Below are 8514 nucleotides of genomic sequence, written 5' to 3'. Positions count from 1 at the left end.
AGACCGCCAGCCGGGCCTTTGCCCTCACCTGCCCGTCATACCTTGCTCTCACCCTTCCTCTCTTCCTTGCCCTACCTCTCTCTATACTCTCCCTTCCCCGCCCTCTCTCTACTCGCCCCCTCATTCTCTCTCATCATTGCCTTTGTCTCTATAATCGACACCACATACTTGGTTGCGTGAAATTATATTCACATATTACTCAGATTGCCCCCATCTCAACCCACCTTTGAAACTCCCCGACGTCAGCACTGTCTCACGGCTCCCCCTCTCTTGTCCTCACCTCGTGATCCAACACCTCAATCGCTTTCTCACAACACGTGCTCCTTGCCTCCATCGCCCATCGTCTACTACACGGTAGCTGCTCGCATAGGAGAGATAGACAGCAGCCCCAAAATCTGACATGTGTGCCTCATTGTGTGTGTGTGTGTGTGAGAGAGAGAGAGAGAGAGAGAGAGAGAGAGAGAGAGAGAAGCAATCACAACCACGCCAGCTTCTTCCAGAAGCCCCAGATGATGCGATGTAGATTAATTTCTAAAACTAACTCTACTTAACACCCTTCCACTAATATTTTATTTTTCCCACCTTCCACTAATGATCGATTTCTTGATTTTCTAAGATTGGGTACCCCATACTTGCCCCCTCTAATCGACCGCATCATGTCTCTCAATTCGCCTTCCCTCTCTCTCTATACTCTCCCTTCCCCTCTCTCTCTCTCTCTCTCTCTCTCTCTCTCTCTCTCTCTCTCACCCCGTCTCTAGACTCGCCTCCCTTTATCTCTCTAATCATCCTCCCTTGATTCTCGACTCACCCTTCCTCTCTCCTTACTCACCCTTTTCTCTATCTACTTATCTTACCCTCCCCCTGTCGCCCCTCATTCATTTTCGGCAGGGTGGACGTTTTAGACCATCGGATCAACGTAGCAAGGGGGGAGGCTAGAATTATATAGCACCTGGCGCGCATAACTTTCAATCAAATGCGCTAGGCGAGTTGGATTAGGGGTGCGAGTGTGTAGGGGTAGGTCGCAGGTTCAAGGTTGGACGGGAGCCTACTTTTTTTATCCACCGTAAATCCCGTCAACGGTGGATGAAACCGTGACCGTAGATCCCTCGAGTTGCGGCGTGTCACTTATAAACAAGGCCTATCGTCCTCGCCCCTCCTCGTCCCTATATGGCACGGCTCCAGCCAAGAGGGATCTATGGTGGGAAAGAGAAGCGCAATGCAATCTCAGTCGTCCGTCAACTCGGTGAACTAGGGGGTGAACTCGGTGCGCCTTTTTTGGGCAAACAAGGCGCCCTGAGTTCATTCCTACTTCACCCCCCTAGTTCACCCGCCTCGCGGTGTGTGGGTCCCGGGACGTCTCAATTGCCACACGAATGCCCTACCACCACGCTAGGACACGTCGCTGCCCATGTTGGCATGGCATGTGATCACACCCTCATTTACCCGCCCCTAGTTCACCCTTGGTTCACCCCCAATTCACCCACCCCTAGTTCACCCCATGATCCAACGACTAAGATTAAAGCCATCTCGCCCCCCCCTCCCCAAATTTGAACCCTAGATCCTTACTAAGCCAGAGCCATGCCATATAGTGATGAGACTCACCCCTTACATCTCTCACGGTTGCGCTCTCTCTCCACTCACCCTCTCTCTCTCTATTCGCACTTTTTCTCTCCCTACTCACCTTGCTCTTTCTCTCCCTACCCTCTCTCTCTCTATTCGCACTTTTTCTCTCCCTACTCACCTTGCTCTTTCTCTCCCTACAGGCCCTCCCACCACACCCTCCCCTCTCTTTCTGCTCGCCCTCACTCTCTCTCTACTTGCCCTGACTCCCTCTCTCTCCACTCGCCTCGCCTTAGCCCCTTCTCACTTGCAGCTTGGTCATGCTTCCTGTTCGCTATCACCCACCTGCCAGCCCCAATCGCCAGCATGCCCGTCGAGCTCGGTGCTTGCTCACCCAAGCTGGCCACTGTTGCCTCGCAGACTCCCCCTGCCCTTTGCCGCTCAACTTGCCAATCACCCAAACCCCCTCGCAAATCACCCTGCAATCACTTTCCATCAACCACCTTCTAATCACCTTTTCCCCCCTTTAACTTTGTCTTAATTGACAGCTCGCCAACTTACCAACTGCACTTGTCCCCTCTCCTAACCACTTTCCCTAAGCCATAGCTCCCTACCTCTCGACTCGGCCCATTCTTGTCCCTGCCACGCTTGACTCGCCCAACCACCCTACGCGCTCCCCCAGTCCTTGCTGCAGGAACTTGCCCTGGCTTCCTAACTCATCGCTTGCTTTTACCTCCTTGCCTTGCCTTGCCTTGCTTCCTAACTTGCCCTTCGCCCCTTGCCCCATCGTAGTCATCAATCACCTCACCTTTTGCTCACTCAGGCGACCAATCCCACCCTCGCCCTCAATATTCACGCGCTCGCTTGGCCCGCCAAGAATTCATAGACGGTTGCCGCTCGCCTAGTTTTTGCCTTTCTCAATCGTCTACCGCCGTTGCTTGGCCACGACCAGCAGCCCTGGCTGCGCGGTCACCTCGAGCCTCGCAGCCCTCTTATTGCACGCTTGCCCTCTTATTGCATCCTTGCCTGGGCACCTGACTTGAAGCACAACTCTATTGTTTTTTCGGTGTCAGTGTGCATCAAATCCCTTCGTGCTCCCATAGAGACTCTTAAGCCTAATAAAACCCTTGGGTTGGTTGGATGGTCTACCTGCTGAATTTTTTCAAGTTTTCAAAAAAGTGCTAACCCCATGCCTACTGCTTGTATGGGAGGAAGCTATCAAGTTCAATTCTCTTCCTAACATGATCAACATAGGAGTGTTCAAACTATTACACAAAAGAGGTCCTCATAAGGAGGATCTGGGAACTGGAGGCCCCTAACCATGCTCAACATTGCCTACAAATTTTTTGCCAAGGCAGTTGCTAATAAGATCTCTGTCCACTTGTCCAAGTGGATCAATGAGGAGCAGAAAGGCTTCATCAAAGGTAGAAGAATTTTGGAAGCTTTTATCTCAGTGTGGGAAGGAATTGAGTATGTAGAGGATTCCAACCAGGACTTTGTGTTCATTAAGGTGGACTATGACAACACTTATGACATGTTAGAATAGTCCTTCATTCTAGATAGCTTGTCTCACATGGGGTTTGGTAAGAATCTGGTTGGTTTTGTGACTACCCTATTTGGAAATGCTCATGCTAAAGTTGCTCTCAATGGTATGTTTTTTGAAGCCTTTGAACTTAGCAAGTCAGTCAGACAGGGATGCCCTCGTGCTCCTTTGTTGTTTTCCACAGTAGGGGATGGTTTTAATTGTTTGATCAAAGGATGGTTGGAAAAGAAGCTTATTGAGGGAATCTCCCTGTCTAGCAACAACATGCCGTTATGTCTATCCCAGTTTGTTGATGACACCAATGGTCTGTTGAAGAATGTAGAGCATTCAATCAAGAATTTTTGGAAGGCAATATCCATTTTTTTCTCAGTGTCTAGGTCTAGAGTGAATCACTCTAAAACAAGTGTAAGATCATTTCTTTCTCCCATCCCAAATTGGATGTTGGAACAAGGGTGTAAGGTTATTCTTGAAGGGCAGATCTTCAGGTTACTAGGCATTCCTTTTGAAACAAAGATGGGATTGTGTAATAGGAAACTTCAGAGAGAAGCTAAACAGATGGTTGGGTTTTCAATCAAACATTGCAAGCAGAGTGTTGGTAATTAATCACTTCATGGCTGCCTACCTCCTATTTTTCCTCAGCTGCTAGAGACCTCTTGGCTCACACCTCAATGAAATTATCAAGATCTGCACGAATTTCTTATGGGCAGGTTATCCCTTTAAGAAAGTATTGTGCAGCTAAAGTTAAATGGGATATATGTACTCTCCCTAAGAGTCAAGGATGACTTGGGGTGAGAAATATCAAGACTTGGGCTGACAAACTTTCCATCAAAACTATCATCACGGCTTTGGATCAACCCGAAGCTGAATGGGCCTCTTTGATATTCAAAAATATCAATGAGTTCCACATCCAAGGGAAAAAGCTTTGGAAAAATCTCCCTTGGATTACTAATTTTTTTGGCCCATTAGAAATCACACCAGTAGGCTCCTCTCTACTAAAGTCAATATGGCAGGCATGGAATAGGTGGAGATCTTTGCTTGTCTTTAGCCAAAGTCATAGGCAAGACCAGGGGATAAGAAAGGAAGAATCCATCTCGTGGACTAGAGACCCTATTCCCCAAATCTCAAATGCTCAAGCCAGGAAAGCTAGAAGAATTCATCACAAGGGGTTTAGAACTTGGGGAGACCTCTGGAACCCCTCAACCAAGATCTAGCTCTTTGTTGATCAGCTGCTCGTCAAAGCTCACCTTGAACCATGGGAATTGCAGCTTATGGAAAGAAGAGCTCTCCTCTTCCCCAGGGATTTGTACTTTGAGACCACTAACCCTCCTTCCTCCAAAGAGATAAGATGGAGGAGGGGGGGGGGGGGGGGGGGGGTTGCTCTCAACACGGCCTCTACATGGACAACAGAGTTAGACCCTCCTGTGCACATCACTCTCAATAGGATATGGAATGTGTCATTGGACAGGAAGCAATCGAGGTATAAATACCAGAGAATCTGGCACAAATTTATCCAACCCAGCAGTCTGTACTCCTATGGCTTATTCTTCACAAAGCCATCTGGACTGGAGAAAGGAGAAGTAGGGTAGGACAGAGTGATGGAGCTGCCCTAGGTGCAAGAGGTTCGTGGAGAATATTTCCCATCTTTTCGTGATTTGCTAGTCCAACATTCCTATCCTTTACAACTCTAGGCTTTCACCCTAGTTGGAAACAATTGTTGTTAGGTGATGTAATGGAAATGGCCTATTAACTTGGAGAGTAGCGAAAATAAGAGACGTACGTTTATGTAATTACTTTGTGAGCATAGCGGGTGAACTTAATCGATGGTAGAAACATAAACATAGCATTTAGTTAACTTGGCATGAACAATAATTTTGCAAGAGAGAGAGTTTAGCGAACATGACAACAATTGAGGACCCGATTTATGTGGATCCGATCCCCCCTCCAATAGGCATTTGTATTATAGTTTTTCCAATCAAGAGAGAAATGTTACAATACAATCTTTGTTTTCCTTTGTGACCTAGGTAATGCAATGAAGATCGAACGCGTCATGCATCACGAGCATAACATGAACTTTGTGGAAATCGTTAACTAGCCTCAGTCCCAAGACCTCAAATACCTTCGAAGCTAGCAAGGAATGAGGGTAGGAAAGAGGAATAAGAAACATTTCATAGGAGAAGAGTTAGTTCCTCAATTATCATCACTCTTCTTGCTAGCATACATAATAGCATAGTACTGAAGATGGAGAAGATGGAAAGCTTAATCATTGGAGCATGGCTCTTGGTTGGATTTTCATTCCATAGCCAAGAGTGTTGGTGTAGGCTCTCAACCTCTCTACTTGATTGGAGAGAGAGAGAGAGAGAGAGAGAGAGAGAGAGAGAGAGAGAGAGAGAGAGAGAGAGAGAGAGAGAGAGAGTATATACCCCCCAAGCTTGCCCCTAGCTTCCTTGGTCGAACCCCCCTTGTAGCTCATGCTTGAAGCTCATTGGACCCCTCCAGGCCTAGCCAATCACAAGCAGGAGGTATTACAAGAAACAAGGGTAGTCTTGGGACAAGTGCCCCCCTTTCCCCTTTGCAACAGGACTTGGTAAATGCAAAAACAATTAATTAAATCTTCTAAATTATCATTGGACCCCTTGGGTGTCCAATAGGCTTTAAGCACACCATGAGAGCAACCAGTGAGGAGGAACTTGACAAGTGTCCTAAATACTTTGTTTGTACCAAGCTTACCTTGTGTGAGGGTGTGTGTGTTCTCTCTCCACTTCCATCTTGTAGGGCTCGTCCCCTCCTTGTAGGGATAGACCTTGAATTTTGTACACCTTACCTCAAACACCTTAGTCAGCAAGCATGACAAAGCACCTCAAGCTTGGGTGGTGTTCCCACAAGCACCTCAAGCTCCCTAGTCGGCAAGCACGGCAAGCACCTCAAGCACTTTTGTCAGCAAGCATCACAAGCACCTCAAGCACCTTAGTCATCAAGAACAGAAAGCACACTCACTCACTAGCATCTATATACATGTTCTTTCCCTTGTAGGAAGTAGATTATCATTTCAGGGAACTTCATGTTGGCAGCCATGCAATCACACTCACTAGTATCTATATGCATGTTCTTTCCCCTGTAGGAAGTAGATTCTCATTTTAGGGAACTTCATGTTGGCAGCCATGCGATCAAACCATGGCCATTGAGAGTTGACATATTCGGCCATCTCTTCAGGTAATCCCACACAAAATTGTTGCTTTTGCTCCCAAGGGTTGAAATCATGCAATGGTGGTACAAAAAGGACTGTCCTCAACACAACATGGGCTTGGTGGTTCATTTGTGTATAAATTGGACCTTTTAATTAGAAATGGAGAGGGGCCATATATTTCTTTGTTTTTAGACGTTTCACTATTTTGAGGGGCCACTCCAAGAGAGGAGGTGGGGGGAGAGGGCTTGTTATTGGCTTTCACGACACCACCTTTCTCTCTCTCTCTCTCTCTCTCTCTCTCTCTCTCTCTCTCTCTCTCTCTCTCTCTCTCTCTCTCTCTCTCCCCACACGGTTGTGTTGCTCCTGTGCACCTTCCGTGCTCCATAGCCAGTAAACTTAGGCTGCTCTCTTGTTATCTCTCTTTCTCTCTCTCTCCACCAGCAAGCCGAGCCCTGGTTTGAATTGACCAGCCGCTACATCTCTCTCTCTCTCTCTCTCTCTCTCTCTCTCTCTCTCTCTCTCTCTCTCTCTCTCTCTCTTTGTGTGTGTGTGTGTGTGTGTGTGTGTGTGTGTGTGTGTGTGTGTGTGTGTGTGTGTGTGTGTGTGTGTGTGTGCCCGCGTGCGTGCGTGCATGCGTGCGTGTGTGTCTCTTGCTCCTTGCCAATGGACAATACTACAAGAGTTTACCGCTCACGTAACTCACAGCTACTCTCTTTCGACGAGCTGGATGAGGAGGAATCACGCATGGATGAACAGATACAAAACCATCTCATTGTCAGTTCCATTGAGACATGTGTCACTAATCTCTTCGTGATTATTGGGCTGCAAAGAAATGCGAACAGAGAAGGAAAGAATGACATCCTTCTTTTGCACTTGGATTACCAAAAGCTAGGTCAAGGAAGAACATTTGTGCAGTGGTGGAACAATGTTGGCGCAAGCAAACAGTCGGGCTGTCACGGAATGAGCAAAAGGAATATTTCAGCAACTATTGGACCACCAGATATTTTTCGAGCTGCAAAAATCAAATTTCAACAATGTCGAAGACACCGTTCTATCGGGTGTGCGCAACACTTTGGCTCAAATTAAGGTCCGGCACTCAGCAAGTGAGCTTTTTGTTAAGAGAACCTCTCTAACGATGATCTTGAACAATAGTACAGGTGTAGCCTCAGTAAACCAATCCAAAATTGCTAGTATACTAGGTGTCCATCGAAGGAATATAGCTGCTGCAACTTCAAGGCTGGAGAATAAAGATGAGGATGAAGTGTTGCCATTGAGTGCTTGTGAGAGACACTTGCCACAAGGAACCATTATCACTAATGAAACAATAGATTTGGTGTATGCTATTTGGACATAAAAAATCAGAGTTTCACCTAACACGAAGGGCATATGTAAGAAGAGAATTGGAAGGAAAAGTGTTGTCAAACATCCTGTGCATCTACTCGATGACTCTCAGGTACCAACAAATCTTAGCAATTGTAATTTATTTGGCGATTCTTAAGGCTGATTTTGTCAAGACAGTACCAAATTTGGTGGTCTGCTATATGGCAGTGGTGGTATATAGTACCTTACAAAGGTTGTATACAGAACCAATGCATTCCTGGGTGGTTCCAAAGCTATCCTTTATAGAACCAAATCCCTTGTGTAGTACCAAATTTGGTAGTCTGCTATATGGTAGTGGTGGTATACAGTACCTTACAAAGGTTATATACAGTACCAATGCACTCCTATGTAGTTCCAAAGCTATCCTGTAAAGAACCAAATTCCCTGTGCAGTACCAAATTTGGTTGTCTGTTGCATACTAGTGATTCCAAAGCCTATCTATACAATACAAAAGCCTTTGTATAGTACCTTTTCCGTCCCTATAGGCACCAAAGCCTCAATCATTAGTACCAAAGCCTCACTCTATTTTACCAAAGCCTACTTGTGTGTAGTACCAAAGTCTTTGTGCAGTACCAAAACTATTCTATGTATAGTACCAAAACATTCTTATTTAGCACCAAAGCATATGGGTACTCTTTTGCAAACAATTCTAAAATGAGTCAAAAGCAGACAGATAGTACAATTTTTGGTACTGCTTACAATCAATTTGGGTTCTATAGTACTATCTTTAGTACTGTTTACAACCAATTTTGGTTCTATAGTACAATATTTGGTACTGTTTACATCCAATTTTGGTTCTACATTACTAAAATCGGTACTGTTTACATCCAATTTTGGTTCTACAATA

This window comes from Adiantum capillus-veneris, chromosome 11, assembly GCF_014529385.1.
Source record: "Adiantum capillus-veneris isolate H3 chromosome 11, ASM1452938v2, whole genome shotgun sequence".
Lineage (NCBI taxonomy): Eukaryota > Viridiplantae > Streptophyta > Polypodiopsida > Polypodiales > Pteridaceae > Adiantum > Adiantum capillus-veneris.
This window is presented reverse-complemented; position numbering follows the sequence as displayed.